This window comes from Oncorhynchus nerka, linkage group LG10 (assembly GCF_034236695.1).
Source record: "Oncorhynchus nerka isolate Pitt River linkage group LG10, Oner_Uvic_2.0, whole genome shotgun sequence".
Taxonomy (NCBI): domain Eukaryota; kingdom Metazoa; phylum Chordata; class Actinopteri; order Salmoniformes; family Salmonidae; genus Oncorhynchus; species Oncorhynchus nerka.
This window is the reverse complement of record NC_088405.1, coordinates 34552124-34570274: the sequence shown is the minus strand read 5'-3', so window position 1 is coordinate 34570274 and position 18151 is coordinate 34552124. Positions and strand designations below refer to the sequence as shown.

Sequence of the window (18151 nt, the reverse complement as noted above, 5' to 3'; positions counted from 1 at the left end):
CCGATTTAAGCTTTTTTTATTTAGCGGCTTGTCTTAGCAGTATTATTAGCGGCTTGTCTTTTAATATCAAGGAATAATTCACATTTTTTGGTCATAGGAGTAACGACATTAATTGGTGCATGAGGCAAATAATGCAGTGCGACTTGAGTTTCGCTGTGAGCTGGAAGACTCCCCTTTTCTCAGCGGAAGGAGGGAGAGTGGCGGGACACTGATTAGGGTGAGAGGCAGCCTGATTGCTGGAATCTCCCTCCCCTCAGACTGCATCTGATGGTCAGTCAATCAGTCCAGTAAAAACAATAAGTAAATTATTAGGTTTTCAGATGTGCCTCATAAGTAATATACAACAAATTATCTAAACTGATGCTTCTGATTTATACATCCTGAGAGACATCTGGCTCCTATCTGTGGTTTCTTCACGTTGTAGTGGCACGTGTTAGCACCATTTTCCTGCAGAAACGGAAAGAATGCCCAGGCGTCCTGTCTTCAGTCAGCTGTTTGTTCCCCCCCCACGGTTATGACCGTTCATTTATTTACTATGTCACATATGTGCAGCTATGGGCACTACGTCATTGCTCTCTCGCTCTGCTGGGTGTGCATCTTGCTGTTTGTCACTCAAAGGGCGAGGGGCTAAAGCTCATTGGCTGAAACTCTAATTGCTAGTGGGGTGGCCCACGTGGAGGAAAATGTGAGGAAAATGGCACCACACAGCTTCCGTTAAATAGTGTCTTTCAAACTAGGGATTTGTCGCTAATTGAGGTAAGACAGTAATTCTGCTCATAGATTACGCATGGTATGAACTACACATTGACACATGCAGCCCAAAGTGGGAGGTTTAAAGAATACTTACTAGTCACAAGTTCCAGAGCATGTCTTCAACACTACACTTATGGGAATTGGCCTATATGGATAGGGTTAGATTTAAATGTTTATTACAGAAGAAATGGGTCTTTCTATAAATAAAGGGGCCAATGTGTGACATCAGGGTCAACATTTCTAAATGATTTGATACACATTTAAACATGATTTTCTTGCAGCTTCACGTGTAATTACAAGAATAAAAGTCTAGGTAGGCACAATGAAACTAAATCCACCTAGCAGCAATAAAACATCTACATGTCATTCAAAATGTCACAAGAAACATGGACACAACATGTTTATTTCTCATGTGTAGTTGCCAGGTCTTTTTGTGCTTTAGTCAACTTCTCCATTTATAGCCATGCTAAACATAGCTGAATAATTTTTAAAAACCTTTATTTAAGGTTAGTCAGTTAGTGTTGGACTAGTAACCGGAAGGTTGCAAGTTCAAACCCCCGAGCTGACACGGTACAAATCTGTCGTTCTGCCCCTGAACAGTCAGTTAAGAACAAATTCTTATTTTCAATGATGGCCTAGGAACAGTGGGTTAACTGCCTGTTCAGGGGCAGAACGACAGATTTGTACCGTGTCAGCTCGGGGGTTTGAACTTGCAACCTTCCGGTTACTAGTCCAACACTAACCACTAGGCTACCCTGCCGCCCCAAACCACCATGAAACCACCATGAAAAAGATCAACAGAATTTATGTTTTAATAGTTGATATAATACAATCATTATTCAGTAAACTCTTCAAGCATTGTGTGTGTCTGTCTTAGAAGACTAACAGTCAAATTCTTGCTTCCTCTGTCCTTGTTTTCTCCACTCCTTGCCTCTTCTTGAACGTGCATTGTTGCCCGAGGGGAGGAACTTTGACTCCTCTCCCCAATGTGCTTTGAGAAGGCGAGGAATGGGGAAAACCCATTGGATAAGGTGAGAAAGTATATAGGAAAGAAAGAGATGAGGAAAGCAGATGTAACTAATCAAGAAATGCAAGGACAGGGGAAGCAGGTACTTGACTGCTATTAAAGCCCCCATGCAGTTGTAATTTTATTTTTAAATCATCACTGTATGTCTAATAAATCACTGTTTATTTAATGAAAATAACTAATTTGTAATAATTTATTTCCCTGAGCCTCCTTTGGCCCTTCAAATGCTCAGTCTGATCGTGTGGGCGTTGGGAAACGAATGAAGATATTTACATACACAGCCCCGATTGGCTGATAGGATGGTCTAGAGCCCACCCCATTAGCCAGGCAGTATTACTCCGGCTCTATCACTTGACTGTCATTCAGAAAATCCTTTCCAAAATCGAAAATTTCCCCCCATAACTAAACAACCGGAGATCATATGCGCCTCAAACAACTATTATGCAGAGTTATTGAAGAACCCGGTTAATGACCGTATCGATTTGTCTTGGTTCATCATGTTAAAGTTATGCTTTGTGTTAGAAGTATTCGATTTTCAATCCATACATTATTTGGGATATGTGTGCACACCATAACATAGGGAGCATCCCAAACATGCTCAATGGGTGACATGTCTGGTGGTTATGCAGGCCATGGAAGAACTGGGACATTTTCAGCTTCCAGGAATTGTGTACAGATCCTTTAGACCAGTGGTCACCAAACTACGGCCCGCGGGCCGGATACGGCCCGTCAGCACATTTGGCCCGGCCCTCTGAACAATACCAGAGACGCTATCAATTTTTTTTCCTATTTGGCCTCCAGAAAAAAAATCCTAGGCCCGGCCCTGTCAAAGAGAGAACGGAATAATGGCGAAAAGGTTAGGTAAGAGAAAAATTGATTCAGAATGCAGGGTATTTAACCTGTAGTGGACAAACAATTTTTTTTTTTGTTCAATGCAAAGAAAAGGCTGTTTGTCTCATCTGTCAAGAGACGGTGGCGGTATTCAAAGAATACAATCTTCGCCGACACTATGAATCCCGTCACAAAGACAAGTACGATAGCTTGCAAGGCCAAATACGAGCAGACAAACTCTCAAAGCTAAAAAGTGGACTACTATCTCAGCAGAATACATTTGTACGCCAAGCTCAGCTGAACCAGGCATCCGTTCGGGCCAGCTTTCGGGTTGCTAAACTGATAGCAAGAAGCGGTAAGCCTTTCACTGACGGAGAGTTTGTTAAGAAATGTATGGATGCTGTCGCGGAGGAGGTGTGTCCCGAGAAGAAAGATGCATTTAATGCCGTAAGTCTGTCGGCGAGTACAATCACCAGACGCGTTGAAGAAATCGGGAGTAATGTATATGCCCAGCTGCAGCAGAAGACGAAAGAATTTGACTTTTTTTCATTAGCACTGGATGAGAGCACGGACGTGCAAGACACAGCGCAACTGCTCATTTTTATTCGTGGAGTTAGCGCAAACTTTGAGATATGCGAGGAGCTGGCAGCCCTCCAAAGTCTCAAAGGGACTACAACGGGAGAGGATATTTTTGACAAAGTGTGCCAAACCATGGAGAAGTTGGACCTGGACTGGTCAAAGCTAGCTAGCATCACGACTGACGGGGCTCCTAGCATGGTGGGCGAAACTCGCGGTCTAATAGGACGCATGAACCGGGAGTTGGAAAAAAGGGGTCTCACCGCCCCGCTACGAGTCCACTGCCTAATTCACCAGCAAGCACTGTGCTGCAAAGTGTTGAAGTGGGATTCTGTAATGAAGGTTGTGGTGTCGTGCAAAACTTCATCAGAGCAAAGGGACTTAAACACAGGCAGTTCCAAGAATTCCTGTCTGAACTGGAGTCTACGCACGGAGATGTGCTGTACTACACAGAGGTCCGATGGCTGAGCCGGGGCAGAGTTTTGAGGCGTTTTTACGAGCTGCTACCCGAAATTAACGCATTTCTTCATTTAAAAGACAAAACGGTCCCAGAGCTGATCGACCCAGAATGGAAATGGCACCTCGCATTTTTAACAGACGTGACAGAAATACTTAACAGCCTTAACTTGCAGCTACAAGGCGAGGGGAAACTCATTTGCGACATGTATTCACACATAAAAGCATTTGAGGTGAAATTAGCGCTGCTTTTGGAACAAGTGAAAAAGCGCAACTTCGTCCATCTTCCTGCTACCCAAAACCTGTCGACAGAGAACCCAGCGGTCCCGTTCCCAGCTGAAAAGTGCGTGGAAGCACTGGAAATGCTGAAGGCGGAGTTCGGTGTGCGATTCAGTGAACTACATGTTCATGCAAAAGAAATCCGTCTTTTTCAGAACCCCTTTGTTGCCGACATTGATGAAGCCCAGCCTTCATATCAGTTTGAGTTGGCTGAGTTACAGAACTGTGATGTTCTGAAAGACTCATTCAAGCCCAACAGTCTCATTGACTTCTATGCCGCCCTCCCAAACGACACATATCCAAACATCAAAAAACACGCAATGAAAATGTCCACAGTTTTTGGCAGCACGTATATCTGCGAGAAAACCTTTTCTCGCATGAAACTGCTGAAAACCCCGATGAGATCAAGATTGACAGATGAACATTTGCATCAGTGCTTGAGACTGGCTGTAACTAGAATGGAACCTGATATTCAACTTCTCACCAGCCAGATGCAGGCCCACAGTTCACACTGATGAACATACATAGGTAAGCTCACTTTTCTGACTTGAATGAGTCATTCTGAGCATAAACAAATATAATCATAATAAAATCTGCTGGGATAAAATCCATCTTTACAACCATACTGGTAGTGAAATGTATTGTGCTGTGTAGGTGCTGTATCACTTAGTTCAGTTTCTCAACCTGCTTCTTTTGTGGTTTTCACAGGGAAGTTGATGAGAGAGAGCTGCAAACAGCGGTGTCTACAAGCCTACTGGAACCTACAAAAGGATTATAAGGAAGGAACACAAGAACTTTAAGAGACTGCTCATATGTGTCAGAGAGATTCTGCTCTGACAACTGAGCTGAACTTTTATCTGTTAAGATTGTGCATGGCACGACAGAAAGTTAATGTTCCATGGCTTTTTTTTCTATGAAGAACCCAGAGAGAGTTATTTAGTTATTATTTATTTCCTGTTTTTTCTGTGAAGAACTCAGAGAGGGTTATTTAGTTATTATTTATTTCATTAATAGTGTTATTATTTGTTTCCTGACTTTTTTTCTGTAAAGAACCTGGAAAGGGTTATTTGGTTATGTGTGGCTTTCTGGAAAACAATACATTTTTTAAGCTCCCCTACGATCGTCACACTTTTTCTGTTACAAACTGACACCGGCCCCCCATCAGAGAAGGGAAAAGTTATGTGGCCCTCACAGGAAAAAGTTTGGGGACCCCTGCTTTAGACATTGAGCCGTGCATTATCATGCTGAAACATGAGGTGATGGTGGTGAATGAATGGCATGACAATGGGCCTCAGGATCTTGTCACGGTATCTCTGTGCCTTCAAATTGCAATCGATAAAATGCAATTGTGTTCATTGTCCGTAGCTTATGCCTGCCCAATACCATAACCCCAACCCACCATGGGACACTCTGACAACATTGACATCAGCAAACCACCCGCCCACACGACAACATACACGTCGTCTGCGGTTGGACGTACTGCCAAATTCTCTAAAACAACGTTGGAGGTGGCTTATGGTAGAGATATGAACATTCAATACTTTGGCAACAGCTCTGGTAAACATTCCTGCATTCAGCATGCCAATTGCACGCTCCCTCAACTTGAGACATCTGTGGCATTGTGTTGTGAGACAACTGCACATTTTAGTGGCCTTTTATTGTCCCCAGCACAAGGCACACCTGTGTAATGATAATTCTGTTTAATCAGCTTCTTGATAATCCATCTACCTTACTGGTGTGGCCTACCTTGGCAATGAGAAATGCTCACTAACAGGGATGTAATTTTTGCACAATATTTGAGTTATTTTAAAATGTTTTATTTCAGCTCATGAAACATGGGACCAAACTTTACATGTTGCATTTATATTTTTGTTCAGTGTTCAGTATCTTTAATGTATTCATGTGAAGAAGAAATAAAGTAAATTATTATGAATGACTTTGTAACAGCTCCAAACAGTTGTCCACTACAAGAAATGCTCACTGGTACCTGCATTTATAGAAAGACTCAAATATGAAATGCATAGGCATGGTAGCAATTAAAAGGAAACAGTTTGGAGATTATGGGTAAATTATTAGACCAAAATTGAGGACACAACAATTCACCTGAAACCAGACTAAATCCAAACATCACATTTTTTATTTTATTTGCATTCTACATTTACTGTACTTTTTGCCACTTTTGTTAATGAAATCTGAAAATACTCTGGATACATTCAGTAACATAAGAATATTCCTGGAAAATGTGGGGTAGGTGCAACAGACAAAACAATGACGGGTTTGAGTGAGAGGATAAACACCTCTCAAGTGTGCACAGCTCTTAAGTCATTTAAATGCACTTTTAACTCGAAGGGTCTTCAACTATAGGGTGCTTCTTTTTTATTTATTTTTTTAGCTCTCCTTGCTCTGCTGTTGAGGAACTAAAGCAAGCACACTTGTAGTTTTGTTTGGAACACAACCCTGAATCCCCGCCATCACACAATTATTGTTTACACAATCCAAAAACATCCTGTTAAAAATCACAATCTGGGTCAGGTGGGCAACATTTGAAAGCTTGTTCATTTGCGAACATGACTAGCTAAGTTATAAAATACGATCTTAGTGTTAGGCTTTCACAGGGCAATTCAAAGAGATGTATGATCATGTTGGTATGCTTAGAAAGAAGTTCCACTGCAAATTTGTCACAATAGACAGGCTCATTCTGTTCAGAACAACCCAGGTTATGACGCCATGTCATCTTGTAACTGTACATGAAACAAACCTTTCTAGTTCTTTCTTTAATCTTGCATGATGAATTGGCATCAAAAGAAAATAAAGCCTTTTTAAGTGAGCAGAAATTGATGAACAGTTATCATAGGACTGGATCCTTGAGTAGGATTTTTCCGCACCACTAACTTGGTTTCCATCCAAGTGGCAACAGATTTTCATGCGAATAAATAAAATATAAAATCTGCATAAAGAAAAGATGCCCATTTTCCCACCAAACTGACTTGTTGCAAATAAAAATCAGTGTGTGACGTAGTGCACTCAATGTGTTTTCGTGTACTGAATAAAAATCTCAATGTGTTACCATTGCATTTTCAACTCTACTGATAGTTTTGTTCAAACTGTTGAGTTAAATAGCAAATGTGCCTACTCTGGTCTTGACACGTGCTCTCTAGCCAACAGCATGCAGATACAGTGCAGGGTTAGTGCTTTTTGAGTTCTGGTTCAATTATAAAATAATCACGGATTCTGGTTTCTGTAAAACATAAATAATAGTTACATTAAAATGCACTTATTATGTGGGTTGAATTATGTAACAACACTGAATAAATGAATTCATAAAAGTTCCATGATGGTAGTGACTGCACATGACTTCTTATTACTATTAACCATCATTTATTCACATTTCTTTAATCAAATATTTCAGTTGTGTATTTCTTGTTCTTTAAAACATGAAATTTACTCGCAGTGACGCCGCTCAACAACTACATCACATTAGTCATCTAACAGACTCACATCCAGAGCGACGCACAGAAACAACCACGGTCAACGCCCTGCTCAAGGGCACGTCGGCAGATCTCCCACAAGGTCAAAAACGGGGACTCGAACTAGCGATCCATCAGTCACCGGCCCAAGCTCCCAACCTCCAGTCCAACACCCTTCCCACAGTTCCCCAAGAGCTGCCCTCAAGCATCCAAGCCCCTCTCCCCCCACAGAATTATATATTTTTAAATAAATTAATATTCCATTCCCCACCCCCAAGACCCGATGCACCAATAAAATTAAAAGAAAGTGCATGTATTACAGTATTTACGTGTGTGTGTCCCTGTATGTGCACATGTGGGCATTTGAATGAGTGTGTATATGCATGTGTAGAAACACCTACACGGCATCAGCCTCAGGCAAACCGGCAGTAGCTGTAAAAATACTGCCCCTCATTGTCATTCAAACTTACTTTTTGTTATGTTTTAATTTAAAAATAACTTACTACATTTATTTTATTTGATGACTTTATTATTTCATTCCAAGTCATCTCTATATAGCTGCTGCCTATGCTGTCTGATAAAATCACCATTTTATTAGTTCTTCAAAGTAAATAAGGCATAGTTTTATGACTGCTGAATACCAATTATCAATCATGCAGATGATGTATTTTCATTTAGACAGCAGTTGCGTCGCAAAGCATCTCTATCTCTCGATCACGCATTGTCTGTCTATTTCATGAAGCAGGTGTAAAAGAAACAGACGGGACAAGTAGATGCACAATGGATTATGGTCGTTGTAGTTTATAAAAAAAAATTGTGCTACACTATGTAGAACCTTGGCCTGTTTGAAACTACAACTCTTTACTACATCGCGCAGTTTGGGCTTGATCTGATTTATCTCTAGAGAAACTGCACAATGTGTGCATTGAGCTCACCAGGTTGGAACTGATCTCAGTCAATTAGTTGTTTGAAAACCGACAAAGATTTTAGTTAGTTGCTCAGCACTAGTGTGGGTAGGCTAGTCTATATGATATTATTATGGAAAGAGCGAGAATATTTTTGTCAAACTGCAAGCATCGATCATCATGTCAAAAGAATAAGATCCTCGATATGTATTGGAAAGGGGCATTAAGCTCATCGTGCACTTTAACCACCCTGTGAGGTTCATAATTTATTTAATCTGTCGCCTAAAACTGCATGGTATCCCGAGTCGAGGACCACACACCATCATCATGTGACTCCAAATTTACTTCAATATGGTTTATATCAATATTTGCACATAAAGGCATCTCCACCTCACATAATTTATTTTACAGACACAAAAAGATCCCACGATGTTGAATGAACAAATTATCTTTCTGCACTTATTAAATTGTACCAAGACTTCTTGTTTCCATCACAACTGTTGTGTTTTTTAAATGTTGTATACAGTATGACTTTACTCGTATGTAAATGTGGTAAGTGTTGCATTGGGTCTGAGAGAGATAGAGAAGTCACTCAGTTTCACCTGACCCTGATTTTACCAATGCATACCGAGGGACTTAACTTGCTTTTCCATAATTCGCTAACTTCATGTCAATCTATGCTTTAACCTCCATGAATAATAATAGCAAAACTTTGACTTGAGTGCAGAACTACAGTAATACATTCACAACTAATGGAGTTGGTCCTGGACTGGGACCCTCTTTGACCTTCAGAACCACACAGCCACTATTCCCATCTGTCCAGTGGGACGGCCAGATGATAGAGGCCAGGCCCTCTCTGGTCCATTACTGGCTTGTTTGATCAACATCCAGCTGTTTGGTGGCAGACAGGGCCACTGTGGCTATTAAATTCTGGTCCTTTGCCCCAGCACTGACCCTTCAATTCTCTGCCAATATCGTGGACATTGATGCTTTAATACGGTTGTTATATAGAAATAATATATACCTTGGTGTTTTTGTTGAAAGGCATGTTTGATATGGGCACAAGCAATACACAAAATATTTTAATCCAATCCTTTTAAAGTAGTTCATACAAGCAATTAGGGGACTGTAGGATAATGTTCCGTTTAATCTCTGCAAACCGATTATCCGCCATTCATTTCTGAGGCTGAATATTTTTTCTTCTTTCCCCAAGTCTATCAGCTTGTTACAGTGGAGGTGACCTGACCCTTGGAAAAATGCATTTTATGATTACTGAATTAACTTTGAAGTTCACATTTTTTGCCTAATAGACACATTCCCCTGGCGTCATTGCTGAGCTGAAATGCTAAACTCCCACTCGATCCATAAACGGATTTCGCCGCCTTATCAGTTAGATTTTTGCCACTCTTGCCTCAGACGCTTAGCCTAACTGAGATTACTCAGACTTCTCTGATTTGAACAGACTTGTTAATGCAAAAACTAAGTAGAATTTGAGGGATGCAGGACAGATGAAGTGAACAAAGTGCATGGTAGCTAAGTGACAACGTATGGTGGTTTTGACTTATAGCACATCATTCTGTTTTGAAGTTTGTTTGTAAATGTAAATAGCTTTTTAACATCCTACTGTAAAAGTCCATAAACTAGGAAAGGGTCATTTGTGTTGTTAAATGCACTGATGCACACAATGGAGTCATACTCAAAGTGCAAACAATGTGCAATATACACAACCGGTCAAAAGGTTTAGAACACCTATTCATTCAAGGGTTTTTCTTTATTTTTACTATTTTCTACATTGTAGAATAATAGTGTAGACATCAGAACTATGAAATAACACATATGGAATCATGTAGTAAACAAGTGTTAAACATATCCAAATATATTTTATATTTGAGATTCTTCAAATAGCCACCCTTTGCCTTGATGACAGCTTAGCCCAGCTCTTGGCATTCTCTCAACCAGCTTCACCTGGAATGCTTTGCAAACAGTCTTGAAGGACTTCCCACATATGCTGAGCACTTGTTGGTTGCTTTTCCTTCCCTCTACGGTCCGACTCATCCCAAACTCAATTTGGTTGAGGTCGGGGGATTGTGATGGCCAGGTCATCTGATGCAGCACTCCATCACTCTCCTTCTTGGTAAAATAGCCCTTGCACAGCCAGGAGGTGTGTTGGGTCATTATCCTGTTGAAAACAACTAAGCCCAAACCAGATGGGATGGCGTATCGCTGCAGAATGCTGTGGTATCCATGCTGGTTAAGTGTGCCTTGAATTCTAAATAAATCACATACAGTGTCACCAGCAAAGCACCCCCACACCATAACACCTCCTCCTCCATGCATTATGGTGGGAAATACACATGTGGAGATCATCCGTTCACCCACACCGTGTCTCACAAAGACACGGCGGTTGGAACCAAAAATCTCCAATTTGGACTCCAGACCAAATGGCAAGTTTCCACCGGTCTAATGTCCATTGCTCGTGTTTCTTGGACCAAGTAAGTCTCTTCTCCTTATTGTTGTCCTTTAGTAGTGGTTGCTTTGCAGCAATTTGACCACAAAGGCTACAGTCTACTCTGAACAGTGTCTGTTACTTGAACTCTGACACATTTATCTGGGCTAAAATGTCTGAGGCTGGTAACTCTAATGAACTTATGCTCTGCAGCAGAGGTAACTCTGGGTCTTCCATTCCTGTGGCGGTCCTCATGAGTGCCAGTTTAATCATAGCGCTTGATGGTTTTTGCGACTGCACTTGAAGAAACATTTAAAAGTTCTTAATTTTCCATGTTGACTGACCTTCATGTCTTAGTCATGATGGACTGTTGTTTCTCTTTGCTTATTTGAGCTGTTCTTGCCATAATATGGACTTGGTCTTTTACCAATTAGGGCTATCTTCTGTATACCCGCTCACCTTGTCACAACACAAATGATTGGCTCAAATGCATTAAGAAGGAAAGAAATTCCACAAATGAACTTTTAACAAGGCACCCTGCTAATTGAAATGCATTCCAGGTGACTACCTCATGAAGCTGGTTGAGAGAATGCCAAGTGTGTCCAAAACTGTCATCAAGGCAATGGGTGGCTATTTGAAGGATCTCAAATCTAAAACCTATTTTGATTAGTTTAACACTTTTTTTGGTTACTACATGATTCCATATGTGTTATTTCATAGTTGATGTCTTCACTATTATTCTACAATGTAGAAAATAGTAAAAAATAAAGAAAAACCCTTGAATGTGTAGGTGTTCCAAAACTTTTGACCGGTAGAGTACATATATTATGGCATCAAACAGTGTCATCTCTTTTGACCTAAATAGTTAACCTTAAGCACTGTTCCATGATCAACTTTAATACGTGTTTAAATGATTTCAATACAAACTATGTATACATGTTATACATGTCTTATGAAGGATTGATTTAAGGGGGGTGAGGTAAATCACCATCTCTTTTTCTCCTCAAAGGGATCTCTGCTTGGATCACAGTCAACTTCCTCATAGGTGAGATAGTTTCAATCTTTGATTACTGTCAGTTACTACTGGCATAAGTAGCATTGGTAAGGATCGATATAGATTAAGATTCAAGATTAGGAGTACTATATGTAAGAGAAAATTAATTCCATTGGGGATGTGACCATCTCTACCCAAATATGGTCAATATCTGAGTAAAAGGGTCAGGCCTTAGTGTGGTGTGTTGAGGGGTCAGTGTTTACTTGGCGTGACGGATTGAACTAAAGGCATCCTGTACTGACCCTACCACCCTCACCCTCCGGGGCCCTGGCCCCAAACTCAATGTTCAGAACAGGCTTAATTCTGGTACATAAACAGAACACCAGCAATATAGATTAATATTCTGGACAAGACATTTTGATTACCTGTTATTGGAATAGCCTAGCGCTGCATCCCCAGTTCCTCTTTGGTGACCAAACTGGTACTGCCCCCCCACCCCAACCCCTCTCCTGCTCTCTCTGCAGGGGGTCTCCATGGCTCTGACACACCCACTGTGGGGATGCTGGATTTGGGAGGGGGGTCCACTCAGATCACCTTCTCCCCTCAGGATGAGGTACAATAAGGCACCTCTGTTTGATAGCGGACGCTCATGCCCACAGTCGGTCTCTCTCGCTCTTTCACACACATACACAATGAAGCCAGATCTCTTCTCTAAAGCAACACAAACTACCAGGATGGCCTCTCATTTTAGGGCTTAATCTGCAAATGCCCCGCTAATCCTAAAGGGCTGGTAAATAAACGTTGGGCATTAGGTTGGATGGGAGGGGGGTGTTTCTTGTTCCTTAACTAGGTCAGGTCTTGTACACGAGGGATTGAGGACCAATTTACCATGTCATTACACTGCTTTTCAAAGAGTTTAAACTCTCCCGGCAAGCCATTCACGCTTTAGGGATGAAATTGGTTTGCAGATTGTGGCAGTTTTTTTCTCCTTATTGAGTAGATCCTTTTTGTCGGTTTGATGTCGAACAGCACAGTGTGATATGTTGTATAAGCTGTAGCTGGTCAACCAGGAATTGCCAAGGTTAATGTAAGAAAACATGTTTGATTCTGACGTTTACATCTAGAAATAATGTTTTGCTTGCAAATTTATACAGCCACACAATGATAATTTATGTTTTGCATCTTTTTTTTCTCTCCAGAAGACCATCTGGGCCTCACCCATCGATTACATGACATCATTTCAGATGTTCAACAGCACCCACACACTCTACTCACACAGGTACTACCATGCACTGTGTTTAGACAGATAGTTGTGCTCTTTGGGAAGCCCTCTTCCCACTGGGTACATGCTGGTCATGATATTATGTTGAACCAATGTGGAATGGACGTTGAATTGACGTCTGTGCCCAGTGGGTTCCGTCTTTATGTCAAACCTGCAGTGTGGTGCATCCAACTGCAAACTGGTCACTACCATGTCACAACAAACTGGTCTATTTTGTCCTCTAACATGATTTAATTGGGGGGGAACTTATTGCTGTTTAAAAAAATAAATAAAATGTTTTAAGTGAGAAGTAGGCATTGGTCTGAAGCTGAAAAATAAAGGAAATTCACATGAGCACCACAATGCCTACTCCACCCATATGCTCTACCAAGGTTTTTCAGCACACAGCTTTGAGCTACTACAGTATTTATGATGATCTATTGTACTTCAAACAATGTGTAGACAGGTTGCTTAGGATTCAAACCTTTCTTAAAACAGCCTAAATTAGTGGTTTCTTTGCAGCAATTCGACCACAAAGGCCTGATTTACACAGTCTCCTCTGAACTGTGTCTGATACTTGAACTCTGAAGTATTTATTTGGCCTGCAGTTTCTGAGGCTGGTAACTCTAATGAACTTATCCTCTGCAGTAGAGGTAAGTCTGGGTCTTCCTTTCCTGTGGCGGTCCTCATGAGAGCCAGTTTCCTCATAGCGCTTGATGGTTTTTGTGACTGCACTTGAAGAAACTTTAAAAGTTATTGAAATGTTCCATATTGACTGACCTTCATGTCTTGAAGTCATGATGGACTGTCGTTTCTCTTTGCTTATTTGAGCTGTTCTTGCCATAATTTGGATGGTCTTTTTTTTTTCAATTTAAAGTTTTATTAAGTTTTCTTGTTTTTCAATCAACCAACAAAACACATTCCACATTCACAGATGTGACAGACTTTTAAAAAAAAGAAGAAAAAAAAAGTTAAAATATATAATAACAATAAAAAAAAATTAAAAAGTTTTTTTAAATAAAATATTAAGATTTTTTTTTTTGGTGTGTGTGTGTGTGTATATATATACATATACATATATATATATATATATATACACACACATACATATATATATATATATATACACATAGTCGGGCAAAAAAGTATTTAGTCAGCCACCAATTGTGCAAGTTCTCCCACTTAAAAAGATGAGAGGCCTGTAAATGTTCATCATAGGTACACTTCAACTATGACAGACAAAATTAGAAAAAAAATCCAGACAATCACGTTGTATTATTTTTTATTAATTTATTTGCAAATTATGGTGGAAAATAAGTATTTGGTCAATAACAAAAGTTTATCTCAATACTTTATACCCTTTGATGGCAATGACAGAGGTCAAATGTTTTCTGTAAGTCTTCACAAGGTTTTCACACGCTGTTGCTGGTATTTTGGCCCATTCCTCCATGCAGATCTACTCTAGAGCAGTGATGTTTTGGGACTTTCAACTCCCTCCAAAGATTTTCTATGGGGTTGAGATCTGGAGACTGGCTAGGCCACTCCAGGACCTTGAAATGCTTCTTACGAAGCCACTCCTTCGTTGCCCGGGAGGTGTGTTTGGGATCATTGTCATGCTGAAAGACCCAGCCACGTTTCATCTTCAATGCCCTTGCTGATCGAAGGAGGTTTTCACTCAAAATCTCACAATACGTGGCCCCATTCATTCTTTCCTTTACACGGATCAGTCGTCCTGGTCCCTTTGCAGAAAAACAGCCCCAAAGCATGATGTTTCCACCCCATGCTTCACAGAAGGTATTGTGTTCTTTGGATGCAACTCAGCATTCTTTGTCCTCCAAACACGACGAGTTGAGTTTTTACCAAAAAGTTATATTTTGGTTTAATCTGACCATATGACATTCTCCCAATCTTCTTCTGGATCATCTAAATGCTCTCTAGCAAACTTCAGACGGGCCTGGACATGTACTGTCTTAAGCAGGGCGACACGTCTGGCACTGCAGGATTTGAGTCCCTGGCGGCGTAGTGTGTTACTGATGGTAGGCTTTGTTACTTTGGTCCCAGCTCTCTGCAGGTCATTCACTAGGTCCCCCCGTGTGGTTCTGGGATTTTTGCTCACCGTTCTTGTGATAATTTTGACCCCATGGGGTGAGATCTTGCGTGGAGCCCCAGATCGAGGGAGATTATCAGTGGTCTTGTATGTCTTCCATTTCCTAATAATTGCACCCACAGTTGATTTCTTCAAACCAAGCTGCTTACCTATTGCAGATTCAGTCTTCCCAGACAATGCTAGACCTCATGTGGCTGGAGTGTGTCAGCAGTTCCTGCAAGAGGAAGGCATTGATACTATGGACTGGCCCGCCCGTTCCCCAGACCTGAATCCAATTTAGCACATCTGGGACATAATGTCTCGCTCCATCCACCAATAGACTGTCCAGGAGTTGGCGGATGCTTTAGTCCAGATCTGGGAGGAGATCCCTCAGGAGACCATCCGCCACCTCATCAGGAGCATGCCCAGGCGTTGTAGGGAGGTCATACAGGCACATGAAGGCCACACACACTACTGAGCCTCATTTTGACTTGTTTTAAGGACATTACATCAGTTGGATCAGCCTGTAGTGTGGTTTTCCACTTTAATCTTGAGTGTGACTCCAAATCCAGACCTCCATGGGTTGATAAATTTGATTTCCATTGATAATTTTTGTGTGATTTTGTTGTCAGCACATTCAACTATGTAAAGAAAAAAAGTAATAAGAATATTTCATTCATTCAGATCTAGGATGTGTTCCCTTTATTTTTTTTGAGCAGTGTATACACACTTCCTCTTGCAGGAACTGCTGACACACTCCAGCCACATGAGGTCTAGCATTGTCTTGCATTTGGAGGAACCCAGGGTCAACCGCACCAGCATATGGTCTCACAAGGGGTCTGAGGATCTCATCTCGGTACCTAATTGCAGTCAGGCTACCTTGGCGAGCACATGGAGGGCTGTGCGGCCCCCCAAAGAAATGCCACCCCACACCATGACTGACCCACCGCCAAACCGGTCATGCTGGAGGATGTTACAGGCAGCAGAACGTTCTCCACGGCGTCTCCAGACTCTGTCATATGTGCTCAGTGTGAACCTGCTTTCATCCTTGAAGAGCACAGGGTGCCAGTGGCGAATTTGCCAATCTTCTTCGAATTTGCCTATCTGCCAGGGCTCTGGCAGTGCTCCTCCTTGCACAAAGGTGGAGGTAGCGGTCCTGCTGCTGGGTTGTTGCCCTCCTACGGCCTCCTCCACGTCTCCTGATATACTGGCCTGTCTCCTGGTAGCGCCTCCATGCTCTGGACACTACGCTGACAGACACAGCAAACCTTCTTGCCACAGCTCGCATTGATGTTCCATCCTGGATGAGCTGCACTACCTGAGCCACTTGTGTGGGATGTAGACTCCGTCTCATGCTACCACTAGAGTGAAAGCACCGCCAGCATTCAAAAGTGACCAAAACATCAGCCAGGAAGCATAGGAACTGAGAAGTGGTCCGTGGTCACCACCTGCAGAACCACTCCTTTATTGGGGGTGTCTTGCTAATTGCCTATAATTTCCACCTGTTGTCTATTCCATTTGCACAACAGCATGTGAAATTTATTGTCAATCAGTGTTGCTTCCTAAGTGGACAGTTTGATTTCACAGAAGTGTGATTGACTTGGAGTTACATTGTGTTGTTTTAGTGTTCCCTTTATTTTTTTGAGCAGTGTATATATTAGAGGTCGACTGTTTAATCGGAATGGCCGATTTTGGCCGGTATTTTTGGGCTCCGATTAAAAACAACATATATATATATATATATATATATATTAATAATAATACAAATAAAAAACGTAAATTATTTGTAAAATATTTTTTATACCTTTATTTAACTCGGCAAGTCAGTTAAGAACACATTCTTATTTTCAATGACGGCCTAGGAACGGTGGGTTAACTGCCTCGTTCAGGTGCAGAACGCCAGATTTTCACCTTGTCAGCTCCAATCTTGCGACCTTACAGTTAACTAGTCCAACGCAATAACGACCTGCCTCTCTCTCGTTGCACTCCACAAGGAGACTGTCTGTTACGCGAATGCAGTAAGCCAAGGTAAGTTGCTAGCTAGCATTAAACTTATCTTGTAAAAAAAACAATCAATCATAATCACTAGTTAACTACACATGGTTGATGATATTACTAGATATTATCTAGCGTGTCCTGCATTGCATATAATCTGACTGAGCATACAAGCATACAAGTATCTGACTGAGCGGTGGTAGGCAGAAGCAGGCGTGTAAACATTCATTCAAACAGCACTTTCATGTGTTTTTCCAGCAGCTCTTCGTTGTCCGTCAAGCATTGCGCTGTTTTATGACTTCAAGCCTATCAACTCCTGAGATGAGGCTGGTGTAACCGAAGTGAAATGGTTAGCTAGTTAGCGCACGCTAATAGCGTTTCAAACATCACTCGCTCTGAGCCTTTTAGTAGTTGTTCCCCTTGCTCTGCATGGGTAACGCTGCTTCGATGGTGGCTGTTGTCGTTGTGTTGCTGGTTCGGGCTCAGGGAGGAGCAAGGAGAGGGACAGAAGCTATACTGTTACACTGGCAATACTAAAGTGCCTGTAAGAACATCCAATACTCAAAGGTTAATGAAATACAGATGGTATAGAGGGAAATAGTCCTATAATTCCTATAATAACTACAACCTAAAACTTCTTACCTGGGAATATTGAATGCCCATGTTAAAAGGAACCACCAGCTTTCATATGTTCTCATGTTCTGAGCAAGGAACTCAAACGTTAGCTTTCTTACATAGCACATATTGCACTTTTACTTTCTTCTCCAACACTTTGTTTTTGCATTATTTAAACCAAATTGAACATGTTTCATTATTTACTTGAGGCTAAATTGATTTTATTGATGTATTATATTAAGTTAAAATAAGTGTTCATTCAGTATTGTTGTAATTGTCATTATTACAAATACATTTTTTTTTAATTGGCCGATTAATCGTTATCTGCTTTTTTTGTCCTCCAATAATCGGTATCGGCGTTGAAAAATCATAATCGGTTGACCTCTAGCATTATATAACATTTCCATATGCAAAGCCTGTCATTGGCAGTGCTATTGTAACCTGTAATGCGGACTCTGAC

At 41.2% G+C, this 18151-nt stretch overlaps 1 long non-coding RNA gene and 1 pseudogene across 1 annotated transcript; both read left to right on the top strand.

Annotated features, from left to right (window-relative positions):
- The window catches only part of LOC115135208 (ectonucleoside triphosphate diphosphohydrolase 6-like), a 38611-nt pseudogene that overhangs the window by 14173 nt on the left and 6287 nt on the right, over positions 1–18151 (top strand).
- On the top strand, positions 1293–7252 carry LOC135573681 (uncharacterized). The gene is made up of 2 exons (XR_010464833.1): positions 1293–4450; positions 4631–7252. It is a non-coding gene; the product is annotated as an uncharacterized LOC135573681 (long non-coding RNA).